General features: G+C 39.9%; 1 long non-coding RNA gene across 2 annotated transcripts in view; it reads left to right on the plus strand.

Moving 5' to 3' along the window:
- The first annotated feature begins 389 nt into the window (after positions 1 to 389).
- The window catches only part of LOC127549057 (uncharacterized), a 92,917-nt gene continuing 78,489 nt past the window's right edge, over positions 390 to 14,817 (plus strand). Inside the window, exon 1 of one of the 2 annotated variants that reach the window (XR_007950512.1) lies at positions 390 to 632. This is a non-coding gene — a long non-coding RNA (uncharacterized LOC127549057). Of the gene's footprint in view, positions 633 to 1,052; positions 1,147 to 14,817 lie in introns of those variants that run through there. The other variant, XR_007950513.1, reaches the window with a different exon arrangement.

Here is a 14,817-nt window from a genome sequence, read left to right on the forward strand (position 1 = left end):
CTGTCATTCCCGGGTTGCTGCTATTAGGAATTATTGGACTGTACCACTGGGAGGGAAGACAGAGGGGGATGAGGATGGCAGTTGTAACACACTCTGCCCTTTTGTGTATTTTGCATAAAAGAACCTCTGATGATTCTGCATATTAATTATGAATCTGCATGGGCAAATGCAGCCGCCTTCTGTTGACTTGTTCTCAGAAGAGAAGGGCTGATACTCTTATGAGGCCTCGATACTCCCCTCGATCCCCAAGTCAGCAGATCCATCTTTTTGATGCTATACTGTAAATTTATTTCACCTCGGAGAGTAAACAGATATATTGCAACCCCAAGGGTTCATGGGTAGTGTATTTACAAAGGCCGCCTCCGCCAGCCCTGTGCCGTTCCCTTTAATGAGAGCGGTCATTAAGTAAATGAGACATCCCCTTTAGCAGGCTTAGGAGTTCACACACTGAGGGGGAGCAGATATTTAATTGAAACCAACAAACAATCTTGCTCGCATGTGACTGGTGTAAGCGAAGTGGCTGCCCTCCAACTCCTCCCCCCACCTCCATCCACCCAGCCCCCCATGTAAATTTCATGATTGCTTTCCGTGATGTCATTTTGAAAGGGGAAAGACAATAGCTGTGGGGAAAGGTAAGTCAATATTATGTTCTTTCGCTGACAAAGGCAGATATCTAAGGCTAGAGCTTTCACCTTAGACTGATCAGGAAAAGGGCTTCCGAGAACACAGTTAATTTGTCAGATGAAGGCTTTCTTTGCAGGAAGAGCAGGTCTAGGGGTTGAATCTTTTAATTGCATTGGAGAACTGAGGGATTTGCTTCTTCTTCCTGGGTCTGTGTGGATTTTTTTCCTCCTCTTTCTCTCTTCCTCTTCCTCCCCCCTCCCTCTCTGAAATTCTAGTGGATATGTTATGCATCTGACGGAAAATACATTTAACAGGGGGGGAAAAGCTTTGTATCCAGCCAAGAAACTTTCTGAATATTTCTGGAAGAACAGCAGATATTATGTCTGTGGCCATAGGATTTGGTGGCTCTCTATCTGGAGGAAACCCTACTCCTTTGAACAGAAGATCTCTCTGAAGCAAGGGAAAAACAAGATTCACAGTTTGTCTCCCTGGAATATTTCATATGGTAACTTCCAGTCCAAGGTACTGAACAGTGGTGATCGCAGTAAGCTTTTGATCTCTTGGTTGCCTATTTCTAACCTAACAGAGGGCTTTAAGAAATTTATGGTGGGGGTGCTGGGGGTGCACAGAACACCTAATGGAACACTGCTCAGGTTTTCCTTTCAGTCAATCAGAAATGGGGTTATTTATAGGGATTGTTGTGAACAGATGGGAAAGGACAAGTAGTTTTTCTCTTTTAAAAACTAAAAACTAGGTTTTTTTCTCAAAGTTGAGTTTTGATCTACATGAGTTCCCCTAGTTTGCTGTTCTCTGGGATGAGAGACTTAGAGGTGCTGCCTCCTTGGGTTAAATTTGCTTTTCTTTTTTATGAACAAGGAAAAGGACAAGAAAATGCATCTCCCCTCAACCCCCAGTAGGAACTGTTTGTCATTGCAAATCTGTCCATCTTGATGGCAGGGGATTTATTCTAGCTTTTTCTTTATCACATTTAGGATTTCACTTAACATAGCATTATTACTAATTACCTGGGCTTGACCAAGAAAAAGTAAAGTTGGGAATTTAATTTCTGAAGACCAAAAAAATGCTTAGTGAGTTAAGTTGAAATGTTTGCTGACTGTGGGTTCAGGGAATGGTCTGCTTGACCACAGTATTATCATAATGATCATTTGTATCATCATCATCATCATCATCATTTTCCTTTTGGAAGAAATGTGTGAATAATTTTGAGAGAGAGAGAGAGAGAGAGAGAGAGAGAGAGAGAGAGAGAAACCTCAGTTACTCTCTTGTCGTTGTGAGTGGTCTGAGTAAACAAAGGAGCCAATCGCAATGTACTGAAAACAAACCTAGGGAAATGCTTGGGCTGTCTGTGCTTAGTCAAGCTGAGTAAAGCGCCTAGCTAGGAGAGTCACCAGGAAGTGGCCTTTTGACTTTTTCTTTTTGTAGACTGAAACAAATCCTTTTTTTTTTGCTGTTGTGACTGCAACCTTCTTTGGGGTCTGTGGGCAAAAGTGTTCTGGCTGCCTCTTACTTTCCCCTTGCTTCTGTCTTGTATAGGACAGCCGGCCATTTCTGAAGTGCTCAGATAGAACTTGTGGCAGCCCACAGTACCGAAGGACACAAACACATAGGCTGGGGCTACTCTCACTCTCCCATCTATTGTTGGCTGAACTCTGCCAGGATCCTCTTTACTCTGAGCTGCCGGCAGAAGCCACTTCAGCCACGGGCTCCTCACAGTCCCCATTCCCTCCCTCATTGGCTCCTCAGCTGCCATTATCAGCTTCTTCCATATGGCCACTTTAATTAATGGCAAACAAAAGAGCAGGAATACAGGGATCTCAGCTTCAGACGATTTGTCTATTCTGCTGTTATGGAAAGGAAGGCAGGCAGGACGAACTCTCCTTTGTCCAGTTATGTTGCGTTTATTGTTCCCTGGGCAGCAGGGATTGTGACTAAGAATACTTTGTTTGGAAAGAAAGAAAAGATGGCATCAAACAGACATTTCTTTCAACCACAACAATTCAACAAACATTTATTAAGTATAAGGCCCTGTGCATAATGAAGGGCATACACACATGAAAAATGATACAGTTCTTGACCTCAATGAGTTTACAATCTACTGGCATATATATGAATAAGTTCAATATAAAGTGGAGTGTGATAAACACAATGGAGAGATATTGTGCTATTAGAAATGTCAAAAGGGTTAAGGAAAGATCAATTTCATCTCTGAGCTGGCTGGCTAGATATCTAGGAAGGCTTCCTGGAAGAGGTGGCTCCTGAATTGGACCTATGAAAACGTGGGTTGGAGAGATTCTATTTCCAGCATGGCTGGGAGCATGAATAAAGATGTGTAAAATGGAACAGTGCAGGACAAAAAGGAGGAAGAGAAGGAAATAGTTTATGTGCAATTGGTAAGAAGAATAGAATGAAGTAAGCTTCTCATTAGCCTGGTGTCTACTATATGCTCAGATTTGTGCTAAGTGCTTTACAATTATTATCTCATTTGATCCGTTCAACAATCTCAACAACTATTATTATCATGCCCATTTTATAGATGAGAAAACTGGAGAAATTAAGTAACTTGTCCAAAGTCACACAGGTAGTAAGTTTCTGGGGCCAAATTTGAACTCAAGTCTTTCTGACTCCAGGTTCAGCGCTCTAACTATGAAACCACGGAGCTGCCCTGTTCTTGTTTCAGAAATCTTATAGCTAGTCCTAAGGCCATAATTTTTGTATGGTCACTTCAGTTCTCATCTGACTGCTAGTGCCCCTATTTCTTTTATGACTTGTGTAGCTTTCCTTGGAACTACCTTGCATTCTAAGGAGCAAAGAACATTCAGATTTTGACCCATTTAGAACCCTGCTAATGACAATTTCCACAGCAGTCACCTTTCTGGAAGGAAAGGGCCAAGTGGGAACCATCAAAGTTTTAGTAGGCTCACAAAGAGGTGTCTCCAGGCTGGAAACCTCAAGTGCTTCTTCATTCTCTTGCTGTGGTCAGATTCAAGAGAGCTCCTGTCTTGAATCAGAAGACCTTTTTTTTGGTTCCAATATCACTGTTGGTTCCTTCTGAGACTTTAGCTTTTTTTTTTTTTTTCAAATTTGGGGGACTCTGTTACTGGTATTATGTAAGATTTCCCACAACGTGGGAAACCTGCTTTCCTGGTGAACCTGCTAGGATGTGAGGGCCAAGGTTTCAGAATCATCAGAATCACTACATGTGCAAAATTTCTGACCAACTAGGCACCAGAACCTCAGACTAAAGCAGCTGTTTTTAGCAACCATCTGACCACCTCTGAATGACCTGCAGGAAATACCTTCAGGGAAAGGATTGGGCTAAAGGATTTGTCCAATCATCAAAAATGTACTTGTAATAATGGGAGCATAGAAGCATTTTCACCAGCTATTCCAAGGAGACTTTCCACTCCTATCTGGGCAACACCTGGTAACCTTCTTCCCTTAGATCTGGTTCTTAGGTTCTATTATAGACTTAGGTGCAAGTATCCCAAATAGCCATTTTTTTTACAGCTAGACAAGTGGCCCAACTGTGGGAAATCAAGTTGTTTTATGCCAACACTGATCTCTGCCCCTGCTTAGCCTCTTCTCCTCAGTACCCTTCTTATTCCTCTCTGTCCTTCCTCAGGATGTGTTCTACTTTGTTGGATCTGAGATAAATGCAAACCTAGTTAGGCATTAGCTAGTCCAATAAGAGTGACCAGGAAGGAACATGCTATAAAAGAATTGATTGATTAAAAAAAAATCTGGAAGGAGTTATGATAGTTATCTTCAAATATTTAAAGAGTAGTCATGTGTAAGAGTAGCAAGATTCAGTCTAGTTAGCCTTAGAGGATGTAACTAGGAGTAATGGAGTGGAAGTTGCTGAAAGAGAGCTTCAACTGCATTGGGGGGGGGAAACCTTCTTAATAATTAGAACCAACTTAAAGTGGACGGGTTGCCTTCAGTGGCAGAGTTCCCTGGCTCTGGGACATTAGCAAATTAGCTACCTGCCTAGATGTTATGCTGCAAAGAGGATTCTAAACGTTCCTTTCAATGCTGAGATTTAAATTTTAAAAAAATGCTCCTGTTGCTGAAGTCAGGAGCTCCGATTCACCTTGGTGTTACTGTGTGTTTGCAGGATAGTCACAAATTCTAATCAAACTGACTTTAGCCCGGGGTTTCTAAAGTTCGGACGGCAGGAGCTTTTCGATCAGCCTCCCGTGGTTAAGGTCTCCCTCCGCTTCTCTTCTTTTCCCTTCTTCCCTCACTCCCCCATCTTATTTTATGTATTCATGGCTGGGCTTTATAGCTTTCCTTAATGAGTTTGTGAAATGCTGATTTACATGGCTAATCACCGAGGCTGGAGCTGGAGGGGTGGAATGGGGGACAGGCAGGACCAGGTGACTTCTAGCTCGGAGCCAAGGGAAGTCATTATCCCAGCGAGTCAAACAGCTGGTTACTTAGGACCCGGCTCTTAGGAAAGGAGGTGGGGGTGGGAAGGGGGCTGAGGAGTAACTCCACAGCTCATCTCTGAGGCGTGGACTGGAGTCTTCTTTGGAAAACGCTCCACCAAACGCCTATAGCATACAGTCCGTAAATGAGCAGTTAGAGGACAGAAGTTTCTGAGCCAATCACAGTACTTTGGGTGAGGGGGTCAGATAATTAGACCTAGGGCCACAAGCCTGGGAAAGAGAAGCATTTGAGAAGGGCCGATGAATCCAGACAAGGAACAAACTGCTCTCGGGCTACTTACCTTCGGCTCAACAAGGATAGCTCCCTAATTGGCGGCGCTGAGATTAGAGCGGCGTGACGCGGAGGGAGAAAGGAGAAAGGGGGGAACTGGCACGCTGATCCCTGAGACTGGGGTCTGTGGGCGCGACCCAAGGATCCGCGGAGGTTCATTGTATGGGGTTAGGGGCCGGTATTTGTTGCCCCCATTTCCGCGTCTCCCACCCTCAGCGGGAGCATGGCTCCACCTGCTCAATCGAGAGGCTCTTAGTGGACTGGATTCTGGCCCAAGAAAAAGTCTAGGTACTCCCGGAGTTATTCCTGCCAACCACTGGATCGGGATCTGCTGAGACTCTGCGGGACGGCCATTTTATCCTGCTTCTAGATATACTAACCCTCTCTCTGCCGGGTTGCTGTCCCCTGATCTGTTTCTAAGGATTGTCCTGGGCCTTTCTCATCCCGTTTTTTTTTTTTTTTTTTCCTTGTCCCTTCCTTAGGATGAGTCTTAGGGTGGAGGTGAGGCGGGCAAGGGAAAAGGGGCCGTGTTGGATAATCTTGATAAAAGAAGACCTCCCAGTATAGTTCAAAGAGTTATATCGGGAGTTAAAGACACTAGGCTCGGATCTCGCTTTTGCCAATTGACCAGCGATGTGACCCTGAGAAAGATGCTTAGTCTTAGTTTCCTTGATTGTAAAATGGAAGGGTCTATGTCACAGAATCGTTGTGAGGGGAAAAAAATGGTTTGTGAGACTTTAAGCAGAATAGAGATGTGAATTATTAATTAATTACGAATATATCATTATAAAGTTTTTGGTTTGAGAGAATATAATGTAACTTCCTGCCCTCGAAGCTCCTTTCTCTCCTTTTTCTGAGTCCCTCCCTTTCCTCCGGCTTTTCCTTTCCCTTTCCCTCTCTCCGGTGATCAGCGCCTCCTTGCTGCGAGTTCTTGCAGGGGTTATTACCTGAGAGAGTACATATATCTCTCATAAACGAACAGAAATTTAGTTTCTCAAAATGTAAATTTAAGGGAAATTATGTAATGTACATTTACAGGAAGATGATGAGTGGGAAATGGCATCATCAGGAGTTAACTCAGTCCTAATAATGTCTTGTTTCCCAGAAAAGACTGAAATCAGTCATTGCTGGGTGACTTGACTCCATTCCTCTTGCATTTCTCTTCACCCATTTCTCACAGGCATAGTGAAGTCAGTTTGTGTAGACAATAAAGCAACTGGAAGGGTCTCTGACTCTGAAGAACCAGGAACTAGTATACTCAATGTGGGAAGCTGGCTTAAGCATCCTTACTCAAGATTCTGGCTATGGACTTTGTTTAATCCATGTCTAAATCTTTTTTTCTAGAACCTCTAGAATGGCTGTTTGCCTTGAAAGCAAAATGACTGAAATTTGGCTGTCTGACAACTCACCCTCCAAAGGATTGGGTATTTTGTTTGAAAAAAACACCAAGTACTGTCATTCCAGGCTTTTCATGCTTTAGACCCCACTTACATTTTCAATCTTATCTCCCACTGCTTACATATTAATTTTATACACTTTGAGATCTTTGAAAGCAATTGCTGATATTTGGTTTTCATTCTATCCCCAGCTTTAATTTACTGTCTGGGACTTAAATATTTGTTGACTGATTTGTTCCCCAACACACCCTGGAATTTCCTATTTCTTGGCAGAATTTCCTATTTCTGGGAGAATGTAAGTTGCCTGAGGATAGGAACCATTTTTCATTTCTCCTTATTTCCTCAGTGCTAAATATAATATACTAATATAGTAGATACATAAGAAATGTATGGTGAATTGTTTTCAATTATTGGAATGCTTTTCTCTTTCCACTTTTCTAGTCCCCATCATTGCAGGTCAAAAATTCTTCCTGTCCTTCAAGGTTCAGATCAGATAACATTTTCTCCATTAAATCTTTCTGGATTCTACTGCTCCTTAATTATGCCTCTTTTCTGGCACTTTTGGTTTTTTGTTGACTTTAGAAGTTTTTAGGTATTTCACTTATCATTCCTCTTAGTTTAAGGACTGAGTTAGATGATGTTATACATTTTGGGATTCTTCACAGGATTTAGTACATACGGGTCCTCAACGACTAGTTCCAGATTAAGAATTTGAATCTGCCACAACCAAAGAGCTTAATCTTTTCAGGATTACATGAGTATTGTATTGAAAACAACATTCATTGAGCACTAATTATATGGAAAGTACTATGTTCACCCCTAAGGATGCAAATACCAGAATGAAATAGTCCCTTTTCCTCTAGGTGGAAAGAATGATAGATCTGCTTCAAAAAACTGAGTTCATTTCCTGGCTTTACTACTTAGCTATTTACTTGTGAGAGCTTTAGCAAATCACTTAGTGTCTCAGTTTCCTGAATTGGATGATCTCTGTGGTTCCCTTCCAGTTCTAAATATATGATCTAGCCAGATTAGGTGAGAGGATAGTCTTGCTGCAGAGGAATAAAGGAATGGAGAAAGTGAACAAGGACTTATTAAGCACCAACTATATGCTAGGCACTGTGCTAAGCCCTTTATAAATATTATCTAACTAGGTCCTCACAACAACACTGAAAATTGGGTGCTGTTATTATCCTCATTTTATAGTTGAGGAAACTGATGCAAATAGAGGTTAAATGACTTGACCAAGGTCACACACCTAGGAAGTCTCTGAGGCTAGATTTTAATTCAAGCATTTCTGACTCCAGACCCAGAGCAATGCACTGCCTTACTGCTCAGGGCAGAAGTTGGAAGTATTTTATTTGACAAAGAAATTTTTACAGGTTTGGAGCTGATCTTGGCAATTAAAAGGGTAGCTTTGGGAAAGTATTGTTAAGAGAGGTCTTAACCTTTTTCACATTAGGTCATGACCCTTTTTTTTTTAAATAAAAAGTTGAATTTCCTAAACATCACTTTTTAAAAATTTCAAAATAAAAATGTTGGGAAAAGCATTTTGGCCTAAATTAAAATGCCTTTGATCTTAGGTTTCCATTGAACTCCTTGCTTCATAGAGAATAGATTAATAAACACTTTCAAGTGGAAAATCCAGTTTGAAAAGGTCTTTATTTTTATCTTCAGCAGCTTTAGAGACAACCTCTAGTACCTACCTCACACTGTTGTCTCCCCTTTTCTATTTTATTTTTTTGGGAAAGAGAGGTAAATATAGGACCTTCGCTGGCTAATGCATGTGCATCTAAGTTAGCACAAGAAGAACATGCAATGTTATTTTAATCAGTTGGATTGAAAGAGCAAATCAGAGAGAGAATTTTAATCCATCCCAAGCAAGGCTGCCTACAATCTGTCACCGCTGGGATTAGTACAACTCTTTAAAAGATGTTGAAGACCTTCTAAAATAAAGTACTAGCCATTTGTGACGTGGCACAGATATCACGCTTTAGGATGGTGTCCATCAGAGGTTCCATTATGACAACTCAAGCCATTAAACAGGAATTGATGTGTAACTCTTACATTCTTTTTTGTCCCTATATAACATTCTTTATAAAAATATTAAAAATTCAATTTAATTTTATTTTAAATTCCAAATTTTATCTCCCACTTTCCCCTCCCCAAAGAAATACTCAACATGTTAGAAATGTGTGTAGTCAGTCAAAACAAATTTTCTCATTGGTCATGTCAAGAAAGAAGGGAAAAGAAAAGAAAATTCACTGAGTACATTATCTTTCTCTGGAGATGAGCAGTGTGCTTTAGCATAAATCCTCTGGAATTGCAGTTGATTCAATTGTTTTGATCAGAGTTTCTAAGTCTTTCAAAGTTGTGCAAGTGTCACACATTTTTATTCGTTCTACCCAAAAGTGTCAAGTGAACCATTTCTGAACAACAACAAAAAAAGTGTGTGTGTGTGTGTGTGTGTGTGTGTGTGTGTGTGTGTGTGTGTGTAGTAAAGAATAGGTTGAGACAGCTAGGTGCTGCAATGCATAAAGCGCCAGCTTCAGACACTTTCTATCTGTATGACTCTAAATAAATCACTTAATCTTTTTTACCTTTGTTTCCTCTTTAAATGAGCTAGAGAAGGAAATGGCAAACCATTCCAAAATCCTTGCCAAGAAAACACCAAATGAGATAACAAAGAATAGAACACATCTGAAACAATCAAACAACAACAAAAGAATAAGTTTGCAAAGCCCATATTTTGTTAGGAATGATATCAGAATTAAGACTATTTTTAAACCCCAAATATTGCTTAAATCTCAAAGAATAAGCCATTTGATAGTGAAAGTGGTTATAACAACAAAAAGCATTTTTAAAGTGTCTACTTTTGTGTCAGACACTGTGTTAAATGCTGGAGTATTAGATAAAATTTTTAAAAAATAGATTTAAAAATTCAAATTCCATGAAGTTGGAAAAAAGGGAACTAGTGTGATGTAATGGAAAAAATACTGGTTATGGGCTTAGAGGACCTGAGTTCAAATCCCTCTTCAGATGTTCCCTTTGTGGATGACCTTGGATAAGTCCCTTAGTCTCCCTCCATTAGCTTATGTTTCCTTATTTGTAAATGAAGAGCTTAGACTAGATGGCTTCAGAAGTCCCTTCCAACTCTCTATTATTCTCTGATTTCTCCATGGCACTAAGGACTAGTTAGCTGCTGTTGCAGGGACCTCATCATTCTCTTTATACTGGCTGGGTAAAATGTTAAAGAGAACTTGTCCACTTTTGAGTCCTAGTGGGAGAAGAGTCAGCAGGGAGGGGCAGACCATATGGTGCTAGCAGGCTGATGAATCCTGGCTTCAGAATCTTTCTTAGCCAGTTCTGCAAAACTAGCATGCCCCTACTTCATGCATGGCTGCCCAACTTGGATTGTCTTAAACATTAGTGGAAGGGCTCCCAGCATAAGCAATCTGTGACCTCTGCTCCTCCCTTATTTTGTTACCTTAGAAATGAATGGGAATTAATGTTCAGGTGTAAGGTTCAGCCAGAGAAACAGTACTGCTGCTTCAGCTTCTTTGGGATTCCAATTAAATTGAGCTATGGGGTAGGACAGATGGACCATCTTCCTGTCTCTGCTTTTTTTTTTTCCCTAATCATAGTCACCCATCAGGAAATTAAGTTGGTCTCACTAAATGGAATCTCTGAGACTGGTTCTTAGCAAAGTTGGCCCTGGGGAAAAGCTTGTTTTCTTTTGAGAGAGAGAGAGAGAGAGAGAGAGAGAGAGAGAGAGAGAGAGAGAGAGAGAGAGAGAGTCTCTCTTTTTCTCTCTTTCTGTCAGTATCTATCTAATTTTCTTAAGTGCCTTCTTCTGGCTTAGAAGTGGAGCATATGTAGTTGAAATGAATTTCAGATTCCTTTAGTAAAGAGTAGTCATCTTTCCTGGGGTTTATAGGGCATCTACGCTGGGTTTTCAAATAGGACTCTAGGACGAAGGCCCTACTGGTTCAATTATCATTGCCCATGGTAGGCTCTCCAATTAACATTTTGACTTTAAAGGACTCCCATACAGGCTTGCCACCTCTGTGATTACCATGTGAAGTTTGCTGAGTTGTCTTGTCAAAACACTTATGTTTTAACACCTACAAGGTCTATTTAAGTCCTGGAAAGAAAATTGAGTTCGAGCAGCCTCACTCTCTCCACCTGCCTTCAGTGGCCTAAAACAGATGGTGCTGCCTATTTTCAGCACAAGTGATACCTCACCTGACCTAGGGCCTCTGCCTGTTAAATAAATAAAGGTTGTCCAATAGACTGGGAATCTTGATCCTGCAGGAGCTTTTACAAGTCTTTAGTAACCCAGATATGGAAATAAAAACTAAGAAAATTCCCAGTCTGAGCCTGCTTAGATAAAAACAGAAAAAATATTTATTAATTTTTTCTAAGGTCGTAGGCCAAGTGTTCTTAAATTTTTTGTGTGTCATGGACCTCTCTGGCAAACTGGTGGATCTTATGGACTCCTTTTCAGAACAATGTTTTTAAATTCATAAAATAAAATACACAACATTGCAAAGGAAACCAATTATATTGATATATAGTTATTAAAATATTTTAAAAAGCAAATTCATAGACCCTCTCAGGAGTCCTCAAACTAAAGCCCACTGGCCAGATGTGGCTGCTGAGGACAATTATCCCCCTCACCCAGGGCTATGAAGTTTCTTTATTTAAAGGCCCACAAAACAAAGTTTTTGTTTTTACTATAGTCCGGCCCTCCAACAGTCTGAGGGACCGTGAACTGGCCCCCTATTTAAAAAGTTTGAGGACTCCTGCTTAAGAACTTCAGAGGCTTGAATCTTTTTTTATGATTCAGACAGGTCATGTGGTCTCTTTGATAGTGACAACTTCACTTTTTCAACTATTTTTCCAAACTTCCAAACCAGATAAAGAAATGAATGTAAATTCCCTACTTTGTCCTTTGTAGATCTCCTCTACCGATCCATTGGAAAGAGCTTTGGATCTGTAGTGGGAAGACTGAGTTTAAATCTCACCTGTGACTTATCATGTAACACTCATTGAGTAAGGCACTTAGTCCCTGTGCCTAAAAAAACTACCAAGTATAAAATGAGAGAATTGAACCGATACCCTCTGAGATACTTCCAACTCTCTATCTATGGACTAATAATTACTTTCAGCATAATTTTGTAACAAAAATCAAATTTAATATTTTGGATTCCCAAACACAAATCACAACTACCTTTCCAATACATCTGCAGTGTCCTTTAACTCTACTTGTCATCAAATCCCCTGTCTAGACATCACAAAATTAAATCATTCTAGTCACCCTTGTGGACACATTGAACATGCAAGTGCAGATTTTGAAGGAAGTTTTCAAAAACTACTCTTAATTCATCTGTGTCCTTGAAAAGAAATGTGGTAAAAAAATTGCAGCAGAGAATTGAAAGTCAGGACACAATCTGCATGCAGCCTTCAGGGGTGACTTGTTCTTCTGGCAAGGTCTCTGAAGGCAGGATTGTGCAGGGGTCTCACTGGGCCTCCAGATTTTCTGAGTGGTACAACTTTGGCTCCTATAATTAACTGCGTATGCAAGACAAAATTGCCTGCTCAATTACTAAGTTGCACCTGCTAATTGAGTGGTTAGTTGGTTAATCATCCAATTTGCACATGGAATTTTGCAATTGCTCACACATTCTTCATTTACCAAAATAGCCTTTGGGTCAAAATGGGGACTATAAATTAGTGAGGGACCTATTGCAATTACACTCATTCTTTCTTTGGGCTTGAGTCTCCTCATCTGGAAAATGGGAATAAAAGCACCCATCTGGTTTTCCCACATGAGAGGTTTGGAGAGTAGAATAGTATTATCTGTAACAAACAAAGACTCGTTCTAGTGAAAAGGGCCAAAGTCACAAGTGATGAATAGACCCAATAATAAGTGTAAATATGTGCAAGCCTACCAAAGAAACCTATAATCTTGGTGCTTTTCTGGGAAGAAGTGTGTTTCTTTTTAACTGTGAAGGTCTGGTCTTTTTGTCATGTAAAATGTTGGATTGGTTGTAATGATTGAGGATTTTGAATCTAAAATGAGCTCTGAAATCATAAACTAGAGAAATTGTCTACATGACTGGATTAAGAAAGGTTTAGTTTTACTCAATTTGAAGATAAAGAACAATAGAGTTCTTGCCTTCAAAAAGCTTATACTCTCTTAGAGGGAAATGATACACAAGTAGGTTATGGGAGGAAGAAATTTTTAGGAAACCTCAAGGAAAGAGAGATCATTCAGAAATAGTAGATTCTTATGAGCCTGTTTTTAGATGCTTCCTAATAAAATAATTTAGTCTGTTTTCATTCAAGAAAAAGAAATCAGTTGAACAGTTAGCCTAAGCATTTGATCAGTGTCAATCTGGGTACAAGCCAGCAAATGTTAAATCAAATCCACAAACATTTATTAAATATCTGCTATGTGCCCGGAATTGTGCTAACCACCTGGGAAAGAAAGACAAAAACAGTCCCTGCCTCAAGGAGCTTACAGTCTAATGGAGAGACAACATGCAAATAACAATACACAAATAAAATGTATACAGGATAAACTGTGAATAATCTCATAAGGAAAGCACTAGTATTAAGAAGGACTGGAAATGTTTTTTTTAAAAAACAGAAGTTGGAATTTTAGCTGGAACTTCAAGGAAACCAAGGAGGTTAGGAGATGGAGAAGAGTAAGGGAAGAGCATCAGTTATGAGGCAAGGAAGAGTAAAGAGACCAGTGACCTCACTTCTATCTGTGGTGATCATAGGGAGTGGGTGGTAAGATGGAGCAAATTATAAGAAAAAAGGAAAGGTAGGAAGTAACCAGGTTGCAAGCAACTTTAAAAACCAGCCTGAAGATTTTATTTGTCCCTTTTCATTTTTAAAAAATAAATTGTATCAATGCCCTTTGGTTTTCTATCAGTTATTTCTACTTCTAGATTAACCATTGTAGCCAAAAAAAAAATGAGTAAGCAAAAACACTTTGAGTTCTGATAATGTATTCAATATTCTATTCTAGTGATTCCCTATCCCTCTGCCATAACAAGGGAAGAATGTTTCATTATCTGTTTTCTGGGGTTATTATTTTCTTCTCTTCCTTTTAAAAAGGAGAGAAGTTTTATTTTTCTTAACCTGAATTTTCTGATCATTGTGTCCACACAATTTCTGGTTGCTTGAGTAGATGAAGCTTCAAATTCATACTTGGGGGGGGGGGAGGTAGGAGAGACAATGGGCAAGAGCCACGTTTGCCTCTGTAATTTCATTCCACTGTCGAACAGAGGTCAGCTACAGGGAGCTCTGAAAACAAACTGAGCTGCATTTTAAAATGACAGGCTAAGTAGCTAGCTTTCCTCCTTGTCAAGGCAAGGCTTCTCTGCTGTTCCCTCCTCTCTTTCAGCAGTTCCATTCTCTGTTTATATAAAGTGGCTACATTAAAAATGGAATCCTGAGCATGTTAGAAGATTATTCATTAGAAGATTGGGAAAGGCTTTGTCACTTTAGGAAGTCAGAATTCTAAATGAAATAATAACATCAAAGGAAAAGGAAAAAGGTGTTTTGCATTTAAATTACATTTAAAAAACATAATGGTTTAGCATCAAACAACCCAAGTTCTAATTCTGCTTCAGTTATTTACACAAGTTGTGTTGACCTTATGGAAGTTGCTAAACTGCTTCGGGCCTCAGTTTCCTCACCTGTCAAACAAAACGGATAAACTAGGTGCCTCAAAGAGCTCGTTCAAATGGAAATCCTATGATTCTTTCCTTTGTAGTACTGCTAAGCTGCCTGGGTGATATAATTTCTTACGATTCACAGTCTGTGAGTCTTGTACCTAGAGGGAGCTCATCATGCTGACTTGTAGGAGACCCTCTTTTTATTGTCCCGGGGTTTTTAAGCTTTTTTGTGTTATAGACACTTTTGACAGTCTGATGAAGTCCAAGGATCTCTTCTTAGAATAAATGCATAAGAATGCATAAGATTTATGTAGGATACAAATTATATTGAAATATGGTCATCAGAATATATATATATATATATA

The sequence above is a fragment of the Antechinus flavipes genome, chromosome 2, assembly GCF_016432865.1.
Source record: "Antechinus flavipes isolate AdamAnt ecotype Samford, QLD, Australia chromosome 2, AdamAnt_v2, whole genome shotgun sequence".
NCBI lineage: Eukaryota > Metazoa > Chordata > Mammalia > Dasyuromorphia > Dasyuridae > Antechinus > Antechinus flavipes.